This window comes from Poromitra crassiceps, assembly GCF_964638095.1.
Source record: "Poromitra crassiceps genome assembly, chromosome: 2".
NCBI lineage: Eukaryota > Metazoa > Chordata > Actinopteri > Beryciformes > Melamphaidae > Poromitra > Poromitra crassiceps.
The window spans coordinates 22,750,546-22,767,301 of record NC_139624.1 but is presented as its reverse complement, the minus strand read 5'-3'; positions in this window follow the sequence as shown (position 1 = coordinate 22,767,301).

Sequence of the window (16,756 nt, the reverse complement as noted above, 5' to 3'; positions counted from 1 at the left end):
AATGAGAAAGCCCGGGAGAACGGCCAGGCGGCCGGGGAGAAGCACGAGCAGGCGGACAGCGTCACTCCCGTAGCGGCTCAGACGGAGCGGGCCGGGGGAAGCCAGGTGATGGCGAGGGTGAAGCTCGAGCCGGACGCCGGAGCCACCGCAGCCACGGTCGCTAACACGCGGGCCGTGGAGGAGCTCGCACGGACAACGGTGGGGAGTGACGACGCTGGAGCACGGGCCGCGGCAGCAGGGGACGGCGCCCGCAGAATCAGGAAGGACGTGCCCGCCCCGAAATACAACGGTAAAGGCGAGTGGGAGGCGTACTGCAAGCAGTTTAATGCCGCCGCAGAAATGAATGGCTGGTCGAGGGAGGAGAGAGCCAACCATCTCGTGATGTCCCTCGAGGGCGAGGCTATAACGTGCGTGTCGGCAATGGCCGATACAAAAGACTTTGATGTGGTGGTGGGGGCCCTGCGGAGACGCTTCGGCCGATGTGAAGAGCAGGGCCTCGTAGTCGCGGAGCTGTGTAACAGACGCAGACGGCAGGGTGAGTCGCTGCGTGCACTGGCAACGGACATTGAGATTCTCAGCCGGCGCGCATACAGTCAGCTGCCGACGGGGGCGCTAGATGAGTTGGCCCGAAATTACTTTATCCAGGCCATCGAGCCACGGAGTCTAAGCCAGCAGGTAACACTGAGACGGCCGAAAGCGCTGGAAGAAGCGCTGGGGTTGGCGCTGGAGATAGAGATTGTGGGGGACGGGGGCACGAGCAGCGGCAGGCTGGAGGCCGCCCCCGCGGCGAGAATGGCAGTGGAGAGCCCGCCACGGGAAGAGCCAGCGTGGAAGAGTGCGTTGGCGGAGCAAAGCAGCACGGTGCGGGAGCTATCTGAGTCAGTGCGCCAGTTAAAAGAACAACTGCTCCGAAGCGCGACCCTGCAGCCCACCCCACGAGACAATACCCGGCCCGGGGGGACCTGGCCCAGGGGGCCCGGGGCCATGCATGCGCTGTTGGACCTGTGGACGCCCCGGACATCGGGCCAGAGAGTGCCGCGGAGGAGCGTGGAACCAGGGAGACGGCGCGGGGCCCATCTAAGAGGGGCGAGACGGGCCTCCTATGTCATATCCCCTATGGCCACGTCACCGTTGGAGGGGGCCCAGCGGTACAGACGGGGAGGTGGGGCTCCGCCTTCCCCCGAAGCAGACGACATCGCTGGCGCAGTCAGCATGCGGAACAAGCCGCGCATGATGAACGGCTGCCATGTTCCATGTTCAGCATGCTGCCAGAGGGGGTACTCCTGGAGTGGCCAGCGACACAGCAGCTGAGGACAGTATCCGGTGAGTTGATGCCGATGAAGGGAAAGGGATCAGTGATGATAACTGTGGGGGGGGCGGACAGTGAACTTCCCAGTGTGGGTGGTGGAGATGGCGGAGCCCTGTATCTTGGGGGAGGACTATTTGACGCTAAAACACTGCACAGTAGACTTGGGGGAGAGGACACTTGCGTTCTCTGGGGGGCCAGTAGTCCAGAGGGTCCACCCTCCCGCCACTCCGGGAGAGCACCCAAATGTCAATAGCATCACTGTCTACCGCGTCACGATTGCACACGGCCCCTGCCCAGCGATCCCTGCCCCCGCCCCAACCCCTCCCCCAACCCAGACCCCTGCCCCGCACCAAGCCCCTCCCCCACCCCAAACCCCTCCCCCACCTCAGAACCCTTCCCCTCCGCCACCGCTATATGCGGAAGGGGAGACAGATAGGTTGGCGCTGCTGAGAAGGTTACATAAACGCCAGAGCGAGGGTTTAGAACCCCAACAGAGCGAAGAACTGTGGAGAGTAATAGAGGAACATAAAGACATTTTCGCGATGTCAGATGATGAGCTGGGCCGTACACACCTGGTGCAGCACCAAGTAGACACGGAGGGGGCGTGGCCCATCAGATCGCATCCCCGTTGAGTTCCGGCAACATGGAGGGAAGTAGCGAATGAGGCCGTGGAGAACATGCTGCACGCGGAGATCATTGAGCCGTCCAAAAGCCCGTGGGCGTCGGGGGTGGTGATGGTAAAAAAGAAAAATAGCTCCAAAATGAGATTCTGTGTGGACTATAGGGGGCTGAACAAAGTGACCAAGAAAGACGCGTACCCGTTGCCCATCATCGATGAGCTGTTAAGTAAGTAAGTAAGTAAAAGTTTATTTCTAAAGCACCCCTCCCAGCACGAGTGCACAGAGTGCTGTACAAAATATGTCAGTCAAAACATTTAGGCCTACAGTATATGGCACTAGGGCATAATAGTAACATAGCATAACATAACAGCAAAAGTAGAATAAAAACTTAAAAACAATATACAAACATAAAACCAAGTGCAAGAGGACAGTGACGTGATGAACGGCCTAAGACTGCTCAAACGCCTGCTTAAATAAGTGCGTCTTCAGGTGTCCCTTGAACAGGTTGAGGGAGGGAGCCGATCTCAGGACCGGGGGAAGTGCGTTCCAGAGTCTAGGGGCGGCCGCCCCAAACGTCCGGGTCCCCCTGGTCTTTAGTCGGGTCCTGGGCACTGCCAGGAGCCCCTGGTCTGAGGACCTCAGCGAACGAGTGTTATGGTGTGGTGGAATGAGCTCGCTGATGTAGGCTGGGACTTGGCCGTTTAGAGCTTTGTATGTGATAATCAGGATCTTGTACTGGATCCTGAAATGAACTGGTAGCTGGTGCCCCTCTGCGACGAAGCCAAGCCAAAAACTGCCTTCCGCACCGAGAGAGGGCTGTGGCAGTTTCGAGTCCTCAGTTTCGGGCTGTGCAACGCACCAGCAACGTTCGAGAGACTAATGGAGAAGCTGCTGGCGGACATTCCCCAAAGCGAATGTGTCGTGTATCTGGATGACATATTGGCACACGGTGGCTCGTTCCAGGCAGCAGTGGGGGCGTTACGGAAGGTCCTGAAGAAGATTGCGGGGGCGGGCCTGAAATTGCACCCAGATAAGTGCCACTTCATGAAGAGAGAAGTGGAGTTCTTGGGACACGGCATTGGCGCAGGGGGCATCAGCACACTAGAGGAGAAGACACGGGCGGTAGTGGAGTGGCCCACCCCCAGCGACAAGGGACAGCTCGAGAGCTTTGTGGGGCTCGCCTCATACTATAGGAAATTCGTGAAAGGGTTTTCTAAAATCGCCGAGCCCCTGTTCCGACTGAAAGAAAAAACAGAGTTCCACTGGACGGCCAAATGCCAGCAGGCGTTCGACTCCCTCAAGAAGGTGCTGACGGAGGCCTCTGTGCTCAGAGCACCAGACCCCACCCTGCCGTTTCTACTGGACACGGACGCCAGCAACGGAGGTATGGGGGCCGTGCTGTCCCAGGTGGGGCCGGGCGGGGAGAGGGTGGTGGCGTACTTCAGCAAAACGTTTGACAAAACAGAACGAAACTACTGCGTCACCCGCCGGGAGCTCCTCGCCGTCGTGGAAGCATTGCGGCACTTCAGATACTACCTCCTGGGGCAGCCTCAATTCACCATCAGGACTGACCACTCAGCTTTGCAGTGGCTGTGGTCCTTCCGAGAGCCGGAGGGGCAGGTGTGTCGCTGGCTGGAAAGGCTGGCGGACTACAACTTCACCATAGAGCACAGGGCCGGAGCGCGCCACGTCAATGCCGACGGCCTGTCACGACGCCCCTGCGCCGAGAGGGGGTGTGTGTACTGCGAGAAGAGGGAAGTGAGGGAGAGGGAACTCCAGGAGGATGCGAGGATATGCCCCAACCACACTGGGAACGGGCCGATGTGCAGGGGGCTGCAGGTGGCTGAAGCGGCAGATTGGAGAGCCCATCAGGAGCAAGACAAGGAGTTGCGGCCAGTCCTGCAGTGGGTAGAGGATGGCCAGAAGCCGCCCTGGAGAGAGATGGCAGGGGGCACGGCCACAACAAAAGGGTTGTGGTCAGGGTTTGCAGGCCTGCGTCTGAGCGACGGGGTGCTGCTGAAGTCCTGGAAGGAGCCAGCAACGGGGGAAAGCAAGTGGCGGAAGGTGGTGCCAAAAACATTGAGAGAGGATGTGTGCAAGAGCTGCCATGGAACCGCGGGGGCTGGACACTTTGGAGTCAATAAAACCCTCCGCCGCCTTCAACAGGGTTTTTACTGGGGGCAAATGAGAAGGGACGTCGAAGACTTTTGCCGCCGCTGTGACCTGTGCGCAGCATACAAGGGTCCGCTAGACCAGTCTCGCGCCCCGCTCCAACAACTAGCAGCGGGGGCCCCCCCACGCACTGAGAAGGGGAATGGATGCGTCCTGGCAGCCATGGACTATTTTACAAAATGGCCGGAAGCATACGCGCTGCCAGAGCAGGAGGCTGGAACGGTGCTCGACGCACTGGTGGGGGGCATGTTCAGCAGGTTCGGGGCGCCGGAGACCCTCCATAGTGACCAAGGGAGGAACTTTGAGTCACGTGTGTTCGCCACCATGTGCGAACGACTGAACATTAAAAAGACGCGGACCACAGCGTTACACCCCCAGAGTGATGGCCTTGTAGAGAGATTCAATAGGACTCACCGAAGAACACCAGAGGGACTGGGACACGCACCTTCCCCTCATCCTCATGGCCTACAGGTCTGCTGTCCAAGAGTCCACCTCCTGCACACCAGCTCTGCTCATGTTGGGCCGAGAACTGCGGACGCCAGCGGAAATGGCGTTTGGCAAACCCCCGGATGCACCCGATGCGCCCCTGGGGAGAGAGTACGCCAGGATACTGCAAGACCGATTGGAATCCGCTCATAACTTCGCTCGAGATCAGTTGGAAAAGGCGGGCATGAGACAAAAAAGGAACTATGATGTGAGGGCGAAGGGGAACCATTTCCAGGTCGGGGAGCCGGTCTGGGTGTACACACCCCGGAGGAAGAAAGGGCGATGCCCCAAACTGGACTGTCACTGGACGGGACCTTGCAGAGTCCTGGAGAGAATAGGGGAGGTGGTATACAGAGTGCAGATGCCACTTGGTGGCAGGAAGGTACTCCACCGGGACAGGTTGGCCCCGTATAGGGGGGGGTGCATCCTCCCTCAGGGTCTCAACCGCCCAGCGGTCCCACCCAGACCCGCTGGACGGAGGACTCCTTTTCCGCGGAGAGGTACGTCCGGCCGTGACCGGACGGCCACCACCCAGAGACTTGCTGTCCCCGAGACACTGCAGGCGGGCCCGGTCCCGCAGGCAGAATCACAGAGGGTAACACGGCCGCGCAGAGAGCGACGGCCTCCGAGAGGTCGCGAGGGATTTCATTATTATGACTAAAAAGAAAAAAGAAAAAAAAAAGGGGGATGGAAATGGTGGTGGTTTAAATGGATGGGAAAAGAGAAAAGAAATGATGGAAATGTGATGGGTTATTGTTGAATTGAAATGTGTGTAAAAAGAAAAGAGGAAAAATGTAAATGTGACGGGGTGAATTGAATTGAGAAGTTGGTTGAGGTGAAGTAAGTAATTAATGCAATATTTGATGTGGTGACGGGAAAAAAGGGTTATGGTGTTATTGCTGTTTTGGTACAGGGGATGTGTGGTTTGTGGGTGCCAGCGTGGGCGCTGGCTTTGTTGGGAGGAGATAATGTGGCGATGCTGGGTTTAGCTAGGAACTGATGTGTGGGGTTGTTCCTGGGGGGAACGGGGTGAGTGGGACTTCCTGTCTGAGGTGCATGCCAGTCGGAAGCTAGGCAGCTGGTAGCTAGCTAGGGCGTAACAACCTAGCCTGGGTAAACCCAGCCCCCAGTGACCTGCTCTCAGGCTTACCCTGCTTACAGTCACAAGAGAGAACAGGTCTGAGAGCAGGTCACGTGGGGGCTGGGTTTACCCAGGCTAGTAACAACCGCCAAGAGTTGTGTTGAATAACTGTTGTTGTATGTAGGTATGTTGTATGTGCAGTCTGTACTTCCCAGACCGCACTTTGTGTCCCTTCTGTGTTATTTATATCCCTATAGGTGTGGAGAGTTTAAGGCAAACTTCTGCATTTTAGGGATTCAAGCACTGGCTGAACTGAATCAGTGGCATGATGTGCTCTCGTGGATCCTTCAGCATTACGAGCACCAGGAGAAAATACCTGCCAAGATAATGCAGATGTGGTGAGGATCTTTGTTATGCTGCTCATATTTTGCACACACTGCAGGCATCACTTCCCTTTTCGAACGTCATCCAAACTAACCCTCTGTATTCATTTTCTCTCGTCTTTGCAGCATACTTCTCTACACCAAAGTGAGTGAGCAGGCTACGATGCAGGAGGCAGCCAGGCTCTGGCTCCACTGCCCGTCCAACAGCAGGTCAGCAGGGTTCAGGACGGTGGCGGAGCTGTACCTGTTGCATGTCCTCGTACCTCTCGGACATGTGGAAGAGGCCCGGGAGTTAGTTCTTGGCGAGGTTGGGAGCAGGGCGTTCACAGAGGACCAGAGGCAGACGGCGTTGGATGTTGTAGAGAAAAAAGAACGGCAAAACCAAGAAGCGCCTTCGGATCCCAGTCTCAGCACGAGTCCTGAAACCTCTGGGCATGCGGTTTCACCTCAAGGTTGACTTCAGATCAGATGGGGTCATCCCTATGTTCCCCGGGTCCTATGTTCCCCGTTTTTGTGGGACCGGGGAACATATAACCCTTTCTATGAACTTAGGTTTAGGCGTGGGGGTGGGAGAGGTTAGGTTTTGGGTTAGGGTCTGGGGGAGGTTAGGTTTAGGCATGGGGGGAGGTTAGGTTTGGCGTGGGGGCTGGGAGAGGTTAGTGAAAAACGGGGAATATAGAACCCGGGGAACATAGAACCCGGTGTTACCTTTTTAGCTCGGCAGCCTCTCGGCTCCGTGACCGTAGTCGGGAACACGCTGACTTGTATCTGACTTGGCTCGTGTCAAAAGGGGTTATCAGCTCGGTAACGTAGCTTACGTCCGAACCTCCACTTGCAGATTAGAGAGGGGAGACGAGGCGAGGAGTGGACTTGTAAACACAGGGCGTTTATTCCCATCAAGTTCAAGGAACACGGCTTCTACTGTACATACAGTGTTGAACTGGACCCACTTGCTTGGCTATTACTGCTGTAGCTACCGTTAGCATATACTGTTTTCAGCTGCTTCATACATGCGCATGTGTATCTTCCGCACGGAGAGTTTGAACTGCCTACGTCACCCACACATCTCACGCCCACCAACGTATTTCTTAAAGGGGCCAGGCCAAGCCTGCAACACTACCCCCACTCTGAATAATAGTTACCCCTTAACATTACTTCAGCACACAGTTACATTCTATCTAGGATGGCATTAGAACATTGTTACGCTCAAACATTCCCCATACACCCACAGTCCCCATAGTCCTTGAAGGGGTCCTCCTGTGGAAAGTAGGTTAAGGCAAAAAGGCAATGTCCATAATATGTCCCTGAGAATTCACATCCTACATGTAACACCTGAACGCATCCTGAAAGAGGGTGAAATACGAGTAGCTCTAATGTTGTGTGACATTACTCTTAAATAGGACTTTGACGCAGTACTGGTTGTAGCAGTTACTCAAAAATGCAAAAAGGTATTCAAACAACAGAATGCAGCTTGGTGAGATCCATATTACTCATTAACACAGTCGACTAAGTGGGCCAGAATAAACCTCAATAAAGTGCACAGAACAGTACAAATACAACTTTTTTTTTCTTTTTTTTTTAACATTTCTTTTTCACAGTAGTGCATTTTTCTGGAAGTCTCTTTTTTTTTACTTTATGAACTCTTCTCTCTGAGCAGGGCAGCGCTCAGCTTACACCCTGTCAGGCTAGGTTATTCCTTCAGTTTTGCCCAGTGAATCAACCATTCACCAAACATGTCCGGCGGTTTGCGGACCCTCCCGGGTCTCTGAGGTAGCGGTGTAGCACTTGGGGAAAAACCACCGGTTTGTCCCCCGGCAGGATGGGGGGTCCCAGCCTCATCCAGTTGAGGCTGAGTAGGGCTGACTGGAAGCTGGGTGCAGCCCGGCGAGGCTGGCGGCGAAGAGTCGAGACCCGGCAGGGTCTCCTCAGAGAGGCCCTCAGCTGCTTGTTGAGTGTCCCCCAGGCTGAGGGGACCAGTGTCGAGGACTGAAGAGCTGAGGTCTGTTGCCGATGAAGCCGGGCCCGGTGCAGAAGAGCTTGAGTCCAACGAAGGGGGTGGCACCTCCACTGGGGCCCATGTGTCGGTTTCTTGGAAGACCCAACCATTGTCCAGCGGTGTCCTGGAATGATACGGCTTGAGCTTGTCGTGATGAACTACCTTGGCTTTGGCTCTCGGCCCCTTCTTAATCCGGTATACTAAGTCGTCCAACACGCCTACGACGAAGTAGGGGCCTTCGTAGGAAGGCAGGAACTTTCGCACTTGGTTTCTTTTAACTCTTTTAGTTCCTTTAATCAGATGCCACACTGCATCGCCGACTTTGTGTTGGACTCGGCAGATGTTCTTGTCGTACTGTCGTTTGGCACGCTCCACTGATTTTCCCAGAGCCTCCCGTGCCAGCTGGTGAGAGAGCTCCAGCCGTTCTCTGAGCTGCATGACATACTGTGGGGGTGTGTTAACATTGTCAGTGTCAGGTGGCAAACCAGCAACCAGGTCGACTGGCTCAGTGATTTCTCGCCCAAAGAGCATCATGTTAGGGCTCAAGCCCGTGGAGCTGTGTTTGGTGGCGCGGTACGCCATGACTGCGTACGGGAGCATCGCGTCCCAGTCCCAGTGGCATCGATCAGCTGTGGTCGCCAAGATTTTCTGGAGTGTGGCGTTGAAGCGCTCCACTTGGCCGTCCGACTGGGGATGAAAGGGGGTGGTCCGTGTCTTATCAATCCCCAGCAGTTCACACATTCCTTGAAACACGGCTGACTCGAAGTTGGAGCCCTGGTCGCTGTGCAGGCTTTGTGGGGCTCCGTATCTGCACACCCACTCAGAGACGATCTTTTCAGCCACTGTTGATGCTTGCTCATTTGGGACTGGGTAGGCCTCCACCCATTTACTGAAATAATCCTGTACCACTAGAACGAAACGACTGTGCCTCTCTGTCTCGTTTAAGGGTCCCATCAGGTCGACTGCGATCCTCTCCATAGGTGCGCCGACTCGCACAGTGCCCATAGCAGCTTGGGGGGTTTGCTTAGGGCGAGCCTTTGCCGCACAATTGGTGCAGGTGCGGCACCACAAGTTGACATCGTCCTTCATGTTGTACCAAAAGTACCTGGTTTTAAGGCGTGCCAGGGTCCTCTCCACCCCGAAGTGGCCACCCACAGGGCCGTCATGCATCTGTTCCATCACGGAGGGGCGGTAGATGTGAGGCAGTAGTATCTGTGGGTAGAACACCTGGCCTTCAGTGCAGTAAAATCTTCTCGCTACGACTCCATCTTTCTGGTAGAGCCTTTTCCATTGTGCCCAGTAGGTTTTGGTGGCAGGGCTGCAGGGGGCTATATCGGCCCATGGGGGGCGCTCCCTCCCTTCCTCCATCCACTTCTTCACTGGCGCTATGTCTGGGTCAGTCTCTTGAGCATTGTTCAACTGCTCTAGTGTCCAGCCACAGAAGAGGTTAGTGTGAGATGGCTCACTCACCATGTGGACGCTTGGATGTGACAGAGCGCGGTCACAGCTGTCGTCGTTTGATGTGCTCAGTACCCTCACGAGAGGAAACTCCGGCGTAGCAGCTGGCCTGCTCATGTAGCGACTGTCGGCCACCACTACCCCCACTGGATGAAACTCTGTCTCATTTGAACTTTCATCCAGATCGCACTGCACTCCTTTATGTTGAGGCGGCTCACCGAGGTTAGGCTCTGGCACGGTGCATGGACACAACTTCCGGCAGGGCCTCCTTGAGAGTGCGTCCGCATTCTGATGGTGCCTCCCTGGACGATGGATCACCTTGAAGTTGTACTCTGCCAGTTTCTCAAGCCAGCGGGCAAGCTGGCCCTCCGGCTCCCGCATCCTGGTCAGCCAGCGCAGGCTGCTGTGGTCGGTCCGGATGGTGAATGCTCTCCCTAGCAGGTACTGTCTGAAATGGGAGGTGAACTCCACCGCTGCCAGAAGCTCTCGTCGGGTGGTGCAGTAGTTTTGTTCTGTAGGTGACAATATCCTGCTTCCATAGGCTAGAACCCTCTCCTCCCCCCTTTGCACTTGGGAGAGGACTGCTCCGATTCCCCAGTCGCTGGCGTCAGTGTCGAGGAACAACTCGCCACTGTCGAGGGGATAGCCTAGCACAGGTGCTGCTGTCAGTCGACTCTTTAGTCCCTCGAATGCCTCCTGGCACTCGGCTGTCCAATTAAAGCGTGCATACTTCTGGGTGAGTTCATGGAGCGGCTTGGCCACAGTGACGAAATCTTCCACAAAACGCCGGTAGTACGACGCCAGCCCGACGAACTGCCGCACCTCCGAGACGTTTTGGGGTGTGGGCCACTCTCTGACCTTTTGAACTTTCTGGGGGTCAGTGGCGACACCTTTGGCGGAGACGATGTGCCCCAGGTAAACCACTCGCTCCCGGAACAGGCAGCACTTGGAGGGTTTCAGCTTCAGGTTAGCCGCGCGTAGCCTGGCGAACACTTGGTGGAGCCGCTCCAACATTTCTGTGCCGTCCCGCCCCAGGACTATGATGTCGTCTAGATATACCAAGCACGTCTCCCACTGTAGCCCGGCCAGGACGCGATCCATGAGCCGTTGGAACGTGGCTGGCGCATTACACAGTCCGAACGGCATCACGTTCCATTCGAATAGTCCTTTTCGGGTACAGAAGGCGGCGGCTTTTCGGGCTCGCGGCGTCATCTCCACCTGCCAGTACCCTGATGTTAAGTCCAGCGTGCTGAAGTACTTGGCGGAGGACAGCGTATCCAGAGTGTCCTGGATGCGCGGCAGGGGATATGCATCCTTTATAGTCCGTTCGTTCAAGAGTCTGTAATCCACGCACAGCCGAGAACTCTGGTCCTTTTTCCTCACCATTACGATCGGTGCAGCCCAGCTGCTGTTGCTGGGTTGTGCCACACCCGTCTCCAGGCCCTGCTGCACCTGCTGATCCGCCGCGCTCTGTTTGTCTGCGGCCATTCTGCGTGGTTGCTGCTTTACAGGTGGACCTGGCGTGGTGAGGATGTCGTGCTGCACTAGGTTAGTGCGTCCAAGGTCAGTGGGCCCCGTAGAAAAGACGTCACTGTAGGAGTGTAGTAGGTGAACCAGCCCACCCCGTTCGTTTTCTGACAGGCCGTCGCAGCTCTCGGTGTACAGGACCTGTAGGTGGCTAGGCACAGAAACAGAAACAGAGTTAGTGAGCCCAGGTGCCGCTGGGGCACCTGGTGGCGGGGGTTCCACCTTCCCCAACACCGTGGCTGGCTGAAGAAAACCAGCCACAGCCCCTCTCTTTAAGATGACGGATGTGGCACCAGGGTTGAAGACTCTGATGGGGACGCAGGCAGATTGCTGTGTCTGAACTACAGCGCGGGCCACCAGGACATGGTGCTTTTCGATGAAACCTTTGATTGGACTTAACATCAACTCTCCATCAGCAGCATGGCGGAGGCGGGCAGTGCCAGGCACAATATACTCACATCCCGCCTCCAACACGGTTGTGCGGGCCACCCTGACAAGGCGGACGGGCTGGTGGCTGGGGTTGTAACGAGGCACTTTTTCACCGAAGAGGGTTATTTCCTGCCGGCCATAGTCCAAGTGTGCATATGCCTGACGTAGGAAGGGGTGCCCCAGTATCACCTCGGTGCTCTCTGCTGTGTCGGCCATGATGAAGTTCACATTGGTGACTTTGCCTCCAATCTGCATTGGTAGAATGACTTCTCCTTGGACTGCCAAACCCCCAGGACCGATGCCCTGTAGAATCTGCGCAGCGGATGGCTGTATTGTAGGTCTGGATTCAGGGGGAAGGGAGTGGAAGTGGTGGAGGGGCAGGACATTCCTCCTAGCACCAGAGTCCAGCAAAGCACACATTTCCAGTCCATTTATCAGTATTCGAATGCACATATCTTCCTGGCTTTTGGTGCATGTGACCACCGCTCCTAGGTCAGGCGCTGAATACGTGTTGACACTCTGAGTCGGCTGACTGGGTCGACGGGGAGACGGGCAGTCTCTCTGCAAATGTCCCATACCAGAGCAGTTGTGGCAGACAACTTCCCCCCGGTTCATGTTTACGTTTCTGTTGTTCTTTGTTCGCCACTGCTGCTGAAACCTGGGCATCCTCTCTTGTGGGTCGGTGTGCCCAACAGCTACCCCCACTGGCTCCTCCCATTCCAGCACGGTAGCATTCTCACACGCCGCAGCTCCCCTGGTTCTCCGTTCCACATAGCTACGTTGGCCCGGCTGCATCAGCCGTGTGACTGCTCGGGCTGCCCTCCTGGTTGTTTCATATCTGTGTGCTATCTCGTAGGCTCTGGTCAAGGTGCGCGGCCGTTCCTCCAGTAGCTTTTGCACCATCTCAGCATCAGCCAGAGCGTTGGTGAAGATCTCCACACTGATGGCGTCCTGCTCTGGCTCCCCCCGATCAGCATACACGATGGAGACTTTCTCATATATATCATCTCTTAAGGTGTGCAAAGCCTCGCCCTGCTTTCTCACCGTCTGCCTGAGTTCGATGCCGATGGCCGCTGCATGCTCAGAACACGGTCCGTAAGCGGCATTTATCTCATCCACAATTCGTTGGTAATTCCATCGATCAGATCTGGGATTTTTGTGGACGATGGCGCCCGCTGCACCAGTGAGGCTGAATCTAAGCTGAATGGCCATGGTCCTCTCTGACCAGTGGTTGCCCCTGGCACAGCTTTCAAATTGGTAGAGGAAGTCCTTCCATGAGCCTGTTCCATCAAACTGACCTGGCCGCAGTGTGGGGATTCTCTCTCTCCGACCATTTCCCCACATTTCTTCATCGCTACTGTTCATAAAGTCATCATTATGCACCTCATGGGATGAACAACCGCGTGGTGTAGACCTTGCTCTCCTCACACTAGGCTGCTGATCATCACGCAGGCCAGTACTGTGTTTAATGGGCTGGGGCATGCCTGGTGTGAAAGGTGGTATACTTTGCTGAGAGGTTGAGGCATGGGCTGCTGTGTTTTCCATGTAGTAGTTACAGCCCATGGGAGCTAAGGGGTTAACTGGCACTGAAGATGGGGAAGTGGGCGGCGGCCATGTTACGTTAGGTTGCGGTGCCGGTTTCACTGTGAGCGCAGCTCCACTGGCCAATGTTAGCTCCGTGCTAGCCGCACAAGGCTGAGTGCTATCATCTTTGTTGGCATGTGGGCCCTCCATTTCATTAGCTGAATCCGTACTATCATAGTCCGTTTTAACATTATTCAACTCGGCATGCTTCATTTTAGCTTTTACTTTACCTCCGGGTGATGCCATTTTGTGTGTGCGGCCGTCTGTGGTCCGGGCTGGAACAACGTTTCCCTCCTTTTCTTTTTCCTTGTTAGCTAGCTTAGCTTCCACTTCTCCTTGTATTTCCTCTTCTCTTGTGTGGAGAAAGATCCCGGACGAGCCCCCATTGTTACCTTTTTAGCTCGGCAGCCTCTCGGCTCCGTGACCGTAGTCGGGAACACGCTGACTTGTATCTGACTTGGCTCGTGTCAAAAGGGGTTATCAGCTCGGTAACGTAGCTTACGTCCGAACCTCCACTTGCAGATTAGAGAGGGGAGACGAGGCGAGGAGTGGACTTGTAAACACAGGGCGTTTATTCCCATCAAGTTCAAGGAACACGGCTTCTACTGTACATACAGTGTTGAACTGGACCCACTTGCTTGGCTATTACTGCTGTAGCTACCGTTAGCATATACTGTTTTCAGCTGCTTCATACATGCGCATGTGTATCTTCCGCACGGAGAGTTTGAACTGCCTACGTCACCCACACATCTCACGCCCACCAACGTATTTCTTAAAGGGGCCAGGCCAAGCCTGCAACACTGGGGAACATAGACATGATCCCCTTCAGATTGATTGATATTTTTATTTAAGTGTCATGCACCTGGGTGCCCAGCCCATATGGGCTTACAAGACACTATATCATAATTACAATCGCCAAGATGGCCACACAACAAATCATAATATACCTTTGTACAGAATCAAGAAAAGAAAAGAAAGGGCATTTCATTGAGACATTCCCTTTCCAAAAACAATTATACTGGGTACAATGTTCCCTGTCTTAGTCGCCAGGCATTTTCTATAAATCTGGCTAAAACAAAAATTTCCTTATCAAAAAGCCAACTCAACATATGACCTTCTGACAGCCAAAACAAATCGGGATTCTTCAACTGGATTTTCTCAAATAAAGGATTTCTCAAATCATTGTATATGGGACAATGAAACACAAAATGAAATTCATCCTCCACAACACCAAGATCACAAAAAACACACAAACGCAACTCTTCAGGAACACATGTATATCTACCTACCTCAATTGCCAGTGGTAGGGTACCGGTTCTTAACTGAGCACATAGGGACCTCTGTCCTCTTTTTAGATTTGACATTATGGTTCAGTAAAATAATCTTCTTTAATTTGGACATAATTTCTGAGCTTTGGTTTCTTCCAAATCTCCTCCATCCATTGTTCCTTTTGAATCTGAAACAGTTGTTGTTTGACTATACTTACATTACACTGTAGATTATTCATAAAAATCATATGTAAATCACAAAATATATACTTCATATCCTTACGAGTCACAGAATTAACAGTAAATAAATGAGGTATGCGAGTGTATTTCTGTCATACAGGTGGTGTCATCCAGAAGCTTGAAGCCATGCTAAGGTTTATCTACAGAAGAGTGTTGGTGAGCAGCACCGGCTCATTCACTCTCCGCAGAGTCTTTCTGGCCATTGTCCTTCTCTACCTGCTTCTTGTTCGAATGGATCCAGGTTGGCCAAACTATTTGTGTCCTAGGCATGCTGGTTTAATCACCAGGCTTGTTTTAAGGATGAAAAAATGTGACTGGAAACAAATCAGTGCATGTTTTTGTCCTGTTCTTTGCCCACAGCTCTGCCCTCTTCATTCATCTGGATTTCCAAACTTATCCAGCTGCTGAAACAGATGTGGAACACCATGTTTGCACTGTACTATCAAGCCCTCGCTCACAGCAAAAAACTGTAAATTCCTGATAATCAGTGTGGTTTGTCCATCTTATTGTTACCTCCGCCAAGGTGGTTATGTTTTCAGGTGCCATTTGTCTGTCTGCATGCAGGATTACAGAAAAACTACTGGGTCGATTTTCATGAAACTTCATGAAAGGGTGTAGCATGGGCCAAGGAAAAGACCATTACATTTTGGAGCGGAAATCCCATAATTTGCATATTGCAGACTGGACTGTTGGCCTTGGCGGAGGTCTTCGCTCTCTCAATGCACTTCTAGTTTGATTCTGTATTCATTATATTTCATCGTAAGTAAAGTGTTCAGGCTTTATGTATGGTTCTGTTTTTAACTTTGCCTTTTGGAAAATGTCGATCATATTACTAATGTATGCTATTCCACTTATCAAGGACAGTCTGAACAATATTTGTATTTATTAACATGCATAATTCCCATGCTAGAAGCCAGACTCATAGGTGATGTCTTATTGTCTTCAAGATATAAATGTGTCCAAGAGTCGACTCAAAGTCGACTACAACACTGCCCCACAAACACTAAATGTGAAACTAATAATTGCACTGCCCGTCAAAATGTTTGACTCTTAACACATCAGTAAGCTTTACTGTAGTAAAGAACAGACAGCACAACATATCAGTATTGGGGTACGGTGGCGTAGTCGGTAGCGCTGTCGCCTCACAGCTAGAAGGTCCTGAGTTCGATTCTCGCCGTCGCCTCACAGCTAGAAGGTCCTGAGTTCGATTCTCGCCTGGGACGCCGTGGGCGCTGGAGCTGTGACCCCCCCATATCTTCAGTGCCCACTGCCCAGGTGGGCTATCTCGTCGAAAGGGCCTTTCTGTGTGGAGTTTGCATGTTCTCCCCGTACCCCCCAGGGCAGTGCTGACCAAGTTTGGCCCGCGCTCTGTTTGTTTTGGCCCGCCACGGATTTTTATCCAGAATGCAACTCGGGCAAGTTATCAGATATCTGCACTGATTGCAAAGGGTGGACGAGCTTTTTCATGTGGTGACTTTGTGGAACAGTGTCTGAATGTGGCTGCGGATACTGTGTTCACTCCTGAGATTGCATCCCTGCAAATTGTTTACAAAAGATGGACAATAAAGCTGATTTTCAAAGTACCTTGAGGATTTTTCAAGTTGTGAATTTTAGTCAAATTTCTCTCTTGATTACAAAGGTGGAAAATACAACTGTTTTTAACTGGGTGTTTACTGATTAAATGTTTAAGCTCCCCACAAATGCAGTTGTTTTTTTTAAATATATATAACCAATTGCAAATTATTACAATTACCAAACAGATAAAAAGTAGATTATTATATTGAAATGTTATTTTAGATTTAGAATGTTAATTTTCTATAAAACACAATACATTTTAATGTAATTCCACGTTTATTTTTGGCCCTCGGCCCTCCACCCAGATTGAGATTTGGCCCTTCATGGGAAAGAATTTGGGCATCCCTGCCCCAGGGGGTTCCTCCGTACATAACCCCCCCACTAAAAACATGCAGAAGATCGTCATCCGACCAGTGACGACAACATCTGAAGTTGGTCCAATGATGGTCCCCGGGCGCTGGAAAGAAATAGCGACCACTGCTCCTGGCCTGCCCTCCGGAGGAAAGGACAAGCCTGGATGGGTCAAATGCAGAGTACATATTTCACCGGCCACCGTCAGCAAGAGTATGTGTTGTGGCCGCATGCATGTGTTGTAGTGTGTTTGTGTGACAATAAAGACGGGCTGAAA